The sequence below is a fragment of the Camelus bactrianus genome, chromosome 1 (assembly GCF_048773025.1).
Source record: "Camelus bactrianus isolate YW-2024 breed Bactrian camel chromosome 1, ASM4877302v1, whole genome shotgun sequence".
NCBI lineage: Eukaryota > Metazoa > Chordata > Mammalia > Artiodactyla > Camelidae > Camelus > Camelus bactrianus.
The window spans coordinates 66,668,276-66,681,505 of record NC_133539.1 but is presented as its reverse complement, the minus strand read 5'-3'; the positions used below and the strand labels follow the sequence as shown (position 1 = coordinate 66,681,505).

Below are 13,230 nucleotides of genomic sequence, written 5' to 3'. Positions count from 1 at the left end.
CAGGTAATAGTGTCTCAAGTATATTTCCTGAATCTTTCAGATGCTAAAACCCACCATCAAAGGGAAGAAATTAACTACTTGATGATAGAGAGCTCATAGCACCCAGACCTCCTGGCGCCTGGGAGTTGACAGTGTTGGCCTCCATTACCTCAATATCAACCAATCAGAGATTGTGCAGGAGCTGATCGTGTACCCCGCAACCCCCTCCCTCACCTGGCCTTTAAATATGCTTTGCTGAAACCCTTCTGGGAGTTTGGGGTTTTCTTGGGCATGAACCACCCCATCCTCCTTGCTCGGTCCTGCAATAAACCTTTCTTGGCTCCAAACTCCAACATTTTGGTCTGTTTGGCCTCATGGTGAGGCAAGCACATGAATTTGCCTTCAGTAACAAACGGACTTGATGAATTTCCCAGCATGATGCAAACGTGAGAGTCGATTTTCCTCATTCCCACTGTAATTTTCACCACTCAGAAACAAAGAGAACCCAGTTCAGGAAGCTGAGTGCTGGGATATATTATGCATGTCCTGACCCTGTCACTGATGTGCTGCATGACTTAAAGGAAGGAATTGCTCTGATTTTTCCAACACTGATTCTTTCCCTGCATTTGAATATCAGAAATAATGATGCTGGCTTCTCACAGAGAATTCAGTAAAGAACTCAGTAAGAGACTGACTCATAAAACAAACATGCTATTGATAAAAAGAAAAAAAAAATTAAACCCTAAGAAGGCATAGCCCTGATACAACTGCAGCCCTATGATCACGCCAGTTGTGACTTGCAAATTAATGAGACTCCCACTTACGACACTACGGGGCCCACTCAGATTCTCCTCGTGTGTTCACATTCCTTCACCTCTTTTCTGCATCATGAGTCACATCTAGAAAGTCTTCCTTGAAGGCCCAAATTTTCTTGCTCCTAAATTTCCCACAAATGGCCAGATCATCTTTGGGAGCTTCTGTTATCATAGGAATTCAAAACAAGAAGCTGCAAATATTCTAACCATTGGCCTTATCAAACAATTGCTGCTTCAAGTGTTGTTTTAAGCAACAGCTTCCACTCCCTACTCCCTGTCCCCCAGAGTAAAAGCATGCATGGGTCTGGAACGGATTAAAGGAAGTCAGAGATCTTAAAAACGGCCAGGACAAAAAGAAACTTCCACATACGCCCTCTTATGTCTGCACTGCCCACATTTGATTTATGTAAGCTCAAAAGCATTTGGAAAAATACTTTCAGGTCATATTATTAAACTTGATGGCCAGTATGGATATTGTCACTGCCCCCACCCTTAGGGTGGGAAAAAATAAAAGAGGTTTTTATTAATACAGTAAAAGTAATTTTATGAGGTGAAACAATTTTATAAAGCATACATATTCCTTTAGGAATAAGAAGTTACTTGCTTTGACATTACATTTGTACAGCACTCGAACGTTTTCAGATACTTTCCATGATCCTTACAGTTTACTTGTCCCATAGATGGGGTAAATATTAGCAGTATCCCCCACTTCAAAGAAAGGGAACAACAGTTTTAAAGAAGTTAAACACTTTTCCAGGGATTTGTGGCATCAGTCTATTGTCTTGTAATCAGACCGTGTACCATTTATGATTTAAATGACACTAGAATAGAGTTAATCTCATGTTACGCAATTGAAAATTAAGAGGTGAGGTCTGAAAATCACAGTCACAATTCTTCTTAGGTCACCTAAGCAAGATGTGAGGTGGAATAATAGATGACAGATAGCCCATGAGAAAAATAACAGCGACAATGTAGCATCAGCAACAATGACTATTTACTGAGTGCTGCTGCTGCGAGGCAAGCGCGGCTGCTGTGCCAGGTGCCTGACGGGTATTCATCCATGAAATCCTCACAACCCCCCTATGACTTAACCCTGTTTTAAAGACAGAGACTTCACGTAACTTGCTGAAGGTCTTTTACTTTTTAGATCAGTGCTTCTTAAATGTTTCTTAAAAGGTATCATTGTCCGTGGCTTATTAAATGGGCTACCAATAGTTTCAGGCTTAAAAGTGACTTTGTTAAGGTCTCTTTCACTAATCAGAAATGTAGGTTTAATTATGATTTTCATAGAAATCCCACCATGGTCTTAATTATCATGACATTCTTAAGGTCACACAAGCTCTTTGCTGCATGGCCCAGTCAGCTACCACTCAGCTATCAAGGTGCATTTAATTTTGCTGACTTTATAACATTTACATGTGGTGTATTATTATTAAATTTGCAATTGTATTATCATTGCTATGTTTTGAGATAGCACCATTTTATGAAAAAAGGAAACATTGTTCTTTAGTGATTCACTGAAGCCTAATAATAGAAATAACAACAGTAACAAACACTAGAACTAGAAGTAATATAACTGGTAAAAAAAAAAAAAGATTCTTTGTAAAGTTACACTCCTTGTAGCAAAAATAATTACACTCAATATTACTACTTAGAAGCTTCTAAAAAAAAGTCTAAAATTAATAACACATATTATGACTAGGAAGAATGAGCTTCTGGAAAAACTCCATTTTCAAATGACTGCAAGATGTCACATAACTCAATACACACAATGAGGAAGGACAATTACTATCATATGTTTTGATATAACTATATTTTGCTGTATCATTGGATAATACGTTAGCAGAGAATCCTATCTGGACAACTAGCACCTATGCGAGGGAAGAGTCAGGAATAACTTGTTTATTTATCACTAAAAGCCCATGCACCATGGAAAAGACTTCGCGGTTCTGGTTTAATTCCCAATATTGTGTGAATCAAAACATGGGTGTGTTGGAACAAGATGTGTTGAAATCAAAATGGGTGACAGAGCACTGATTTTTTGGGTTTTATGCAGCAAAAAAAAAAAAAAGAAGAAGAAGAAAAATAGTGCATTTTAAATAAGAGGTCTCATCTGAATGCCGATACGTAAATTACTTTATCTATAGAGAACAGTTGGTATTAACATTTTATATCCTGATCTTGACATTGTCCTTGTCCTTGTCATTACAGGAAATGATGAAAATGTTGAATAAAACTGAATCTTGATTACCTGCTTACAGGTTTTCAAAAGGGAGCCTGCAGCACTGTGTAGTAAATACAACAATTTTTCTAACACTGAATTTAGAGAAGAGAGTTATTTTTTTTTGAATTGAGTGATGACATTGAAATATTTCTTCAGATCATTGATACTGCTTCAGAAGACTATGTCTATGATTGCAAAAAAGCTTGCATACTTGGCTTTCCTCTCCAATATATCCAGTATTTTATATTGCCCAAGTTTACCATTTTAATGTCTTAATATCAAAATTTTTAATGGCAAGGGTAAGATACTCAGTTGGACTTACTAAGCCCATGTTGAGGAGCCAACAATTCCATTACACAGTTTCCTAACATTTAGTGACTTTGTTTTATCAGAAGAAATACTGTGAACTGAAATATATTAAATCTGAAATATTAAACACTGAAATATATTAAATCTAGTAGAGACTTTCAAGATTATATATTCCAGTCACCTCATTTTATAAATGAAGAAACTAAAGCCAAGAAAGGGGAAATAGATCATCACATCACCATAATTAGAGCCACAGGTTCCTAACTCCTTACTCGAACGTTGTTTCCGACATTTCCACCCAACTTTACATTAATAATCGTTAATTGACTTATCAAGCTGGCACTGCCGTGAAAGAGCTCTCTTTAAAAATTATGACCAAGTGCACAGAATGGCATTTTTAAATGTTTAATTATGATAGGGACAAATTCATGTCCCAGGAGAACTGATAGTTCAAATTCAATAAACAAGCATCAAGTTCCTACCAAGTGCAAAATGATTAAACATAATACTAGCCATGTGTGAATGTTCAGGTCAAAGACTGGCACATAATAATCTAGAACATAGGAGGTACTGATTATGGAAATGTCATATTTATTCTGAGACAGTGAGAAGGAGAAAAGGCATTTTTTTCTTACTTTAAATCGTAATAAGTTTGTTTCCCATGTATAACATAGCAAGTAAACCTTTATTAAATATCCTGTAGGGGAAATGAACCAGAATGATCAAATACTTATTTGTTTATGAAAGGTTAAATCACAGTATTCCAGAGGGGTTCCCTCTGTGGACCTATAAATAAGTGAAAGGGCAGGAAGGTGGCAACCCAGCTTAAGGGCTGGGATTTTTTATACCTCTAAAGCAGAAGTCGGAAAGACTTTTAATAATTTGACATGCATCATAGCACAGCCCAACTGATCTACTTAGGTCTGATTTAGCAGTGGTGAGATTGGACTGGAGATTTTTATTAGAGATCAGAAAGGCTTTTCTGTAGCTTTCTGCAGTGAAGTATTGGTAATAAAGCTTACTCAGAGTTTGAAATCAAGTCTACTCAAACTGTGTTCATCATCATCATTATAATCTAAAGATCACTTAAAGAGTCTGCATGCTGGTTCTGAACAAGATGGAGTAAACGCGTTTCTCCTAGACCTCCTCTTAAGGAACACCTAAACATTCCTGACAGACACACACAGGAAAACTCTGGAAGGTGGTGTGATGAGGTGAATGGGCTAAGGACCTGGCCATTGAACACAATGGTGAATTTCCTCCGTTCTCTTTGTGTCTCCCATACATCCCAGATTGGACAATCAAGAAACCTGCAACCCCAACATGCCAATGGGAGCAAAGGCCCCCCAAAAGCATGTTCTCCTTTGTTAGAGGAATGGAACAATTAGGCACAACAGAACAGAAACCTCTGTGGTAATACCCACACAACTGCAGCCAAACAGCAGGGGAAGAAACCTTGCTGCACCTCGCCCTTGGTCAGCTCCCAGGGCAAGGAGCCTGGGGGTCCACTCCCCTTCTCTCCAGGGGTAGCAGGCACTTCTTCCCCACCCAATTAGAGTAGTTAAAAAAAAAAATCCAGAAGGAGGGAGCTAGATAAAGGAATTCCTTAAATATTCTTTAGGAGTATTTAATATCCTTTAAATATTCTTAAATATGATGCTCTAGGCAGACCCACTAGCAACTCAGATGGGAAACTGGCCAGAACTGACACTGACAGAAGGTCTGGTAACTGAACTACAGTGTGGAATATGGCCAGGTTTTCAGTTTGGCCTCTGGATACACACAAACGAAGCAAATTAGAATAGCACCACCTGGGCTCTGTAAATGAAAGCGGGTTTTCTGAGTATATCATGATACATTCGCTAAGAGAGGCAAACCCACCCTTAATTCTTATTAAGCATGGATGTTCTGATCAGTTTTTATCCATTTAACTTAAAACTCTCATTGATACAAAGTAACCGCAACTAAATCCTTTTCAGATGTTATCTCAGAGATGCTTGAGCCAGAAATCAGAGGACTAATGCAGTTCACACACATGGATATTGTTACTGCTAAATATTCCATGCGTGTGTGTGTGTTCCCATGTGTGTTTTAAGGCCGTAGCAATGTTTTGTTCTCTTTCCTTTTGTGCCTTCTGTAAGTTATTTATAGGGGTTGTGCTGGTGACCCTGGTCTGAGATTACATTAGCCGGAATTAAGAAGCAGGATAGAAAGAAAGGTGTAAGGTGTTTCCAATGAAAAAGGTTTAATGATTCACCATCTGTGGGTATAAGACAAATTTTCATTTCATAAGATCATGGAGTCTTATTAACTCTGGATTGGAAAACATGTTAAAATCTTATCTACTTCAACAATCTCTTTAATGGTTGAAACTTAAATGCAATCTCCCTGTTTAAGCATTTGTCTGACTCATGTTCAAACACCTTCTTAAGCTACTTACACTGAACAGCTGCTAGTATTAGGAAAGTCTTCCATATTTGAGCCAAGATCTTGTTCCCCATGACTTCTGTTACTCGGTCCTACTTGTTCAATTCCCAGGTGCCATAAAGATCAAGAATAATTGTCTCAGATAGCGATCTTTTCAAAACCTCTTTTTTTTTTTTTTTTTTGGTTTAGTCTACTCATTCATATTTCACCTGTTTCATGAAACTTAGTTCTGAGTCTTGCATCTTTTTATCCTTCCTGAACATGCCCAGGTTTATCTTGTACCACTTAAAGTATGATTAAGTTAAATATTACTGTGTCCTTCTGTATGTTTTACTTTAAATTAATTGACTGTGCAAAAGAATAGGGCTAGCATCAGATACACTGAAAGTACCTCCTTTCCTTGGACCTTTTAAACTCCTTTTATCTCCATTCTACCACTGTGTATTCCGTTATATTATCTCATCATTTTTCTTTTCCAAAGGTAGACCGTTGGCTCACTCCACCAGTCCACCAAGGTACTGTAGAATCTCAGGCTGGCAGAGGGAGATTTCTTATGAATCATTTGGCCCAATTCCACCTTGTCCAAATGGAGTCAAGACTTTAGTGACAAAATGGGACAAAGCCTAAACTGCTTGATTCCTGGACTCATAACCCTCATATTTTTGAGCTACTCTCTCATTTGCTTGTCATACAAGAAGCAATCTTGTTTTTGGTGTCTGTGATGAAGAGATGTTTGTTGATTCCCTAACCTAGCCCATCTCCCAAGAGTACTCGAGACCAGGGTGGCGAAGAGGCTTAAAGGGGTTTAAAATTCCCAAGACGTGTTGGTCTGTGGGAAGAGATTTTATCTGTTAATAGGAAACAGCGAAGGTTTGGCACGTGTTTGAACAGAGTCCATTTTTTTGAAAAATACAAAAAAGAGGCCATGATCTCATGGAAACTGTGAAATCAACTGGTTTGGAGAATGTAATGGGGAAGAGAGAAAAAGGACTTTTCTCAACATTGCAAAGAAACAGTCCCAAATTCTCATTAGGAAGATGATTTTTGTTTTAGTCTGACTGTGAAAGGAGGCTGGTAAGTCTACGTGCCAATGTACAGAGAATTGAACCTGAAGTCAGTCACTCCAACTGAGCAGGTTAAGCTCTTGTTTTGCACGTCCCCAAGGTTTCCCTACCTCCTGTGCGTGAAATTATCGTCTCAGTTTATCACGATATATTTGCCTAACTGTTCTTTTGCCTTTCATAGTTCCTTACAAATTTGCTCTCTGCACAGCAGCAATTAAGAAAGGGATAAGTACAGCTGACCCTCGAACAACATGGGGGGGTTAGGGGAACCGACCTCTGCACAGTCAAAAATGAGCATGAAATTTACAGTTGGTTGTCTTTATCCACTGTCCTGCAAATGTGGGTTCCATAAACAGGGATCATGGAGTGCTGTAGCACTCATTACTGAAAAAAATCCATGTATAAATGAACCCCTGGGGTACAAACTCATGTTGTTCAAAGGTCAACTGTACTTCTGGGTCAATGCTGACCTAGGTGAGCCCACGATCTTTTTTTTTTTAAGTAACTTCCCACAAAAACCCAGTGATATAGGTATGATTATCCTCATCTTCCAGATAAGAAACTCAGGTTCATATACGTGAACTTTCCCAGTGTCACACCACTAAGAAAAGGCAGGACTTTTTTGAATCTAGGTCTCTTTCAAACCCAAGGCTGTGAGAAGTAAATGAGAACTCAGGTTTTGTCATCAGAAAAACCTAGATTCAAATTCTGATTCTATTATTTACTTGCTGTGTGATCTCAGACATAACCATTTAACGGGTCAAGCTTCAGTGTCCCTATTGCAAAAGGAACAAAAGAAAAAGGTTCAGCTACATCTGGGTTCAAAGAAACCTGAAATGGCAAAATGGCATTTCCCTTAACACTCAGTAAATATGCAGTGCTGTGCATGTGGAATCCCCCTCAAAGCCATTCCTGCTTTCTCTGTTTTACTGAGCAAGCTGAGTGGTCTGCTCCCCTAGGCTTTATCAAAGCAGAAATGTCTCGGCCAAGCGTGGGCCCTATGGCATCGCAGACCAACATCTGCTTCCTAGTGATTGGTTTTATTACAGAGACATGGCTATCAGAGTGTGCGACACCCACGTTTGTCTCCTGCAAACTCCACTCAGGAGTGGGGCCCTGCTTGGACATTAATTGATCGCTCTTGCCTTCCTTTGCTTAATTTTTGCTATCTCCTCTCCATCTTTCTCCTTCTATTTCTGCATCTCCCTCTGCTATGCCCTGAATGTTTGTGTCCCCCCAAAATTCTTATGTTAACACCTAACCCCCAAGGTATTAGAAGGCTGGCGCTGATTAGATCATGAAGGCAGAGCCCTCATGAATGGAACTCACGCCCTTACAAAAGAGAAGTCCCATAGTTCAGGAAATAAACTTAAGGTTACCAGAAGGGGAAGGGAGAAGAGAGGGATAAATTGGGAGTTTGGGATTAGCAGATGCAAATGACTATGTATAGAATAGACAAACAACAAGGTCCTATGCTGTAGCACAGGGAACTATATTCAATGGCTTGTAGTAACCTGTAATGAAAAAAATGTATATATTTATATGTATAACTGAATCACTATGCTGTACATCAGAAACTAATACAACATTGTCAATCAACTATATTTCAATTTTTTAAAATGCGGTGGAAGAGAAGCTACAGAAAGCTTCCTGCAATGTGACATTATAGCAAAGCAGGACTCTCACCAGACACTGATTCTGCAGGTACCCTGATCCTGGACTCCTAGCCTCCAGAACTCTGAGAATTAAATGTTTGTTGTTTATAAACCACCAGCCTATGCTACCCTATTATACCAGCCCGCAAGGCCTGACATGCTCTGACTCTCTTTCACTCCTTTCTTCTTTCCTCTGACTCGCTCTCATTTTCCCTACTTTCTAGCCTTCTGTAAGATGGCATTTTGTGGGATCTTGTGTTTGAGTCAAGCTGCTTTCCAAGAGCATATCTGATAAAGAGCTAACCCCAAGAAAACTAAGAGTTGTAGTGGATTACTTTTAAATGATTGGGTTTGGGTACTTTCCAAGTTGAAGGAGAAACACATTCGTTCTGGAGTTTGGAGTTGACAACTGAAAGGTGTTAGTGTGTATTGCTAAATTTTTGCTAAAGCAACCTGTCCTGTCATGTTCGAATAATAAATAGAGAGAAGCAGATCCTCTGGTCTTTCCTACAAGCTGAATCAGTGAAGCCATGGAAGAGGACCAGCTATGGGATATAAGCTTAGTGATTTGCATCTTGGAAAGACAGGCTCTATTTCCAATGGATTTCCCTTCATAAAAGATTTCAAACTATAGCCAAAATTTTCATAAATATCATGATTCATCAGTGGGCACACTGCCACCTAGTATATACTGTCAAAAACTTGATTTGTACTAGTCTAAATGTCTGTTTATCTTAAAAACGGGTATGTGTTTAAATCAGTGGTTCTCAGTGTGAGGTGCTCTTGACCCAGAGAGATATCTTGCAATATATGGAGACATTTTTGATTGTCACAGCTTAGAAGAGAAATGAAGTGTGTTGCTACTGCTGTCTGGTACGTAGAGGCCAGAGATGCTGCTAACCATCCTAAAATGTCCAGGACAGCCCATCACAACAAAGAATTATTCATCCCAAATATCAATAAGCCAGGGCTGAGAAACTTCAGCTTAAATGCCTACTGACCTGAAAACCTGCAGACTCCTCTGTATAACTGAGCCCTTGGTCACCCTATAGAAACAGTGACGGACTAGGAAAGCCTCCGTCCCTGGGGGCGTCTCTAAATGCCATGTGCCACAGCCAAATGCTGACTGTTGATCCTGCATGCAATCTGAAAAATCTTAGGAAGAAATTGTTCCACTCAGCAGGGAAACCATTTGTATGGTCTTCTGGATTAGTTTTTGATATTATAATTTGAGATCATTTTTGAAATCAGCCGAATCTGATTTTAAGCTAATTCACTGTGTCTGGTGTCCCAATTACGTGTTGATTTCTTCATGCAAGCCTATTGATCTTGGCAGAGTGAAGGCTAAAAATTTCACATTCAGGCAGGAAAAATAAATCGAAATTGCCTCAATTAACTTTCCTGTGATTCAGGGTTTGTTAACAGTTTCTCTGCTTTGTTCCAGATGTATTTATTTTATTATGTGTTTTGCTTTTATCCATCTCTTTCCTGAGTTCCAGTATAATGACACCACAGTCTTCAGCAGTGTCCCATTACTTGCCCAAAAACTGAATCCATTCTTTGCAGATAATGAATTCCAGCAGGATCATGCTGATCGCGCTGAACTTCTGGAAAATCTGACATCTTGGATCTCTGTCCTGCTGGCTCTGATGTCTTCATTTCCCTTCCAAAGAAGATCCTTTGCCTGATTCATTTTCATTAGGCTTACTGGGGAACAGCGACAATCCAGGTTCCTGTTTCTGAGTTTTCCCCGAAAGTGGGAAGAACAGTCGTGCAAGGAATAACATTGTATCAGGTAGCTTTTATTTTCAGGGTCTACCCCATTTGGCAAATAAAGGAAGTGGCATGCTCTGTGTTTTGTATCGATATTGTGGAGTTTGTGTTTCCAGTGTGTGTTTTACAAATAGTGGTCATAACAATGTCATAGAGGTTCGACTCAGGGTTCTTGGATTCTGATTGTGGCTCTTCCATTAAATGGCTGGATACATTTGGACAACTTGAGTCTTTTCCAGACTTTATTTTCCCATCTCTGAAATGGGAGGATCGGAACACAAATGTTCTACGACTGTGGCAGGAAGCAGTTGCAGAACTATGGGGGGCTGAGAGGAAAGGGAAAATGAGTATCTTTCCGAAACATGCCCAAATCCTGCACAAGTCATATGGGGGAAAGGGATATAAAAGTAATGTCACAGAAGGAGATGCCTATGTCCAGCCATCAAATTAAATAAGCAGCTCTGTGGCCTCCGTTCAATCAGAACCAGACCCCGACGTTGGTTCTGCCGCTACCTGCTTTCCTCTTCCCTAGACCGACCCCTGCAGCCTTCCCCGCTGTGGATGCAATTCCACTGTGGAGATCACCGATAGGACAAGGAATGGAAAATGAGAGAGAGAAAGAGAAAAACAAATACAGAAAACAAAGGAAAGCAGAGAGGGGCATGGTCAAGTGCAATCAGCCTCTCCTGACGGCCGTCTGCAGCCCTCTCCAGCACTGAAACCCGGACTGAGGCATACCACACAGACAGCTGACTCCAAATCATTTTTTTGAAAGATGTGTTTGGGCCATTTGGCAAATGAGGGCCAGCTCTCATGGAAGTTACATAGCTAGGAAGTCAGACAGCAGGAAAGGCGAGATGAATAAAAGGACAGAAAAAGAATTATAGGAGAAAAGCTGAATGGAAAAAAAAAAAAAAAGGCAGGAGAAATTACTTTTCCTAATGAGAAATGCAAAATTTTCCACCAGACAACTGTGACTCTTGGCTAAGTGGCTCACAGAGCATGGGAATGAAATGCAGGGTGGGTGAGGCCATCCAGGAAGCTGGGCCTCAAGTCTGCTCTGTCTCTAGAGGCACCGGGTGGACTGCGGGTCTCAGTGGCACCACTGATTCACCAGACTGCCCCCCAAGAGGTAGCCATGCCCATTACATAGAGTCTGGAAAGAGTATTGGACTATAAAATTAAAATATCATGTTCTGGAGCCAGCTCCATGTGGTGACCCTCCTTGATTTGTCACGGAATCTCTGAGGCCGGTGTCATCAGTTAGTATGTGATAGACGTCTTCATGATCTCCGAGGCTCCTCCAAGCTGTAGCATTTTTACAGTTTTAATAATTACCACTCCTCACCTTCACCAGACCACATTTCATAAGCAAACTACTTATCCCTCCCTCTCTCACCCCTGCTTCACTGCTCACAGGAGAAAGCCTGTGAGCAATCGCTCCCGTCGTCTCATAGAATCTGAAGCTGCTGTGGCACTTACTGTTGGCAGTCACACTGGATGATGGATAAACTGCTGACTGAGCCTTCAAATGGTCAACCTCCTAGCAGGAATCAGTTGAAATTCTAGCTCCTTAGCACACAGGACTGAAGAGTTGGCTACACATAGATGCTCCCAGGTTTCCTTCCTAAGACGTGGGACAGAAAGATGGTGACTAGTGGGTTTTGATGACTCAAGCACCAAAAAAAAAAAAAAAAAAAAGGAAGAAAGAAAAGAAACACAAAAGCCTCATCCTTTGAGGAAATAACCACTAGGAAATTTCAGATCAACTATTTCAAGAAGACATAAAACCGACTTCTTATTTGAAATAATTTGAGGACAAAATGTACCTAGTCTACATATAGGAAAAAAGAGATTTAAATATGGGATTTGAAAAAGGGTTTTATTCAGAACTAATAGAATATATATTATGCACATATCACGTGGCCTAGGTTTCAAACTCATTTTCTTTTAAGGCATTCATCTAGAAAGAGAAAGAAGTTGACAAAGCAGAGTAAAAGTGAAAAAAATCTTTAAGCCAACCTTTTTCGTTAGTAGAAAACACTAATAAAATAAATTGTGGTCAAGAAAACGGAAGTTGAGGGAGAGGACTCTAGGAGGGAGACAGAATTGCCTAACTTAATTGCATCTCCTTTTTTTCCTTCCTCTAATCCTAAGAAGAAAAACAAAGGCCAAATGGCACAAAGCACCAACTGAGAAACAAAACACAGAGGGGCAAGCTTGTTTTAAGTAAAAAAAATCTAAATAAGTAAACCACAGTAGTTGTCTTTTTTTTAATTGTTTTCTTTTTACTAAATGGCTGGGAACACTGAAAGAAAAACAGATACTGTCAAAGTATTCCTGATGATAAAGCACACAGATAAGAAAAAAAGAAAAGGCTCTCTCTCTCTCTTACATTTGTTTAAATTCCACAAATGTACATAAAGCAGGCTTAGTGCGTCAAGAATTTTCTGAAGCATAGTTTTAGGAAATAAGGATTAAACTAGGGGAAAAGATGGGGGGGGTGTGGTTTGCAACATTAGCCAGTAGTTGCAAGTAGAATAGAGTGAAAAGTCAAACAATCTACAGTCCTTCTGTAACTTTCTCCCCCAACTGACCAGCCAGGAAACCAGATAACTAATTTGGGAATACCTCCTGCCACCATGCAGAAATCCTTCTCAACAATATTTCATACACAAGCAGCCAAACTATTATTCATTCAACAAACATACACTGAGCATTTACAGCTACTTCCCCTGTGTTAGGTATTTGGGGGGAATATAGATGCTGAGACCCAACTGAGACCTACTGAACCTAAATCTCTAATTTTAAATCATGCTTTTAACACCCAGGTGATTAATAATAATCATCCATCTAATAGTACTCTTCCAGACCTGAAAACACATGCTTTAAGAGATGGAAAAATGACTATGATCGTTCTTTTAACTCAAGGAGCCCACATAAGTGATGAACAAATATATGAATTTCTCCAAAACAAAGTTAAA

General features: G+C 39.6%; 1 protein-coding gene across 2 annotated transcripts in view; it reads right to left on the bottom strand.

The window, feature by feature from the left end:
- The window catches only part of P3H2 (prolyl 3-hydroxylase 2), a 135,397-nt gene that overhangs the window by 117,624 nt on the left and 4,543 nt on the right, over positions 1-13,230 (bottom strand). The window contains exon 1 of one of the 2 annotated variants that reach the window (XM_074365982.1): positions 11,729-11,855. The exons of the other annotated variant lie outside the window; for it this stretch is intronic. The gene's annotated coding sequence lies outside the window, so the exon portion shown is untranslated. Of the gene's footprint in view, positions 1-11,728; positions 11,856-13,230 lie in introns of those variants that run through there. 2 annotated transcript variants of the gene reach the window in all.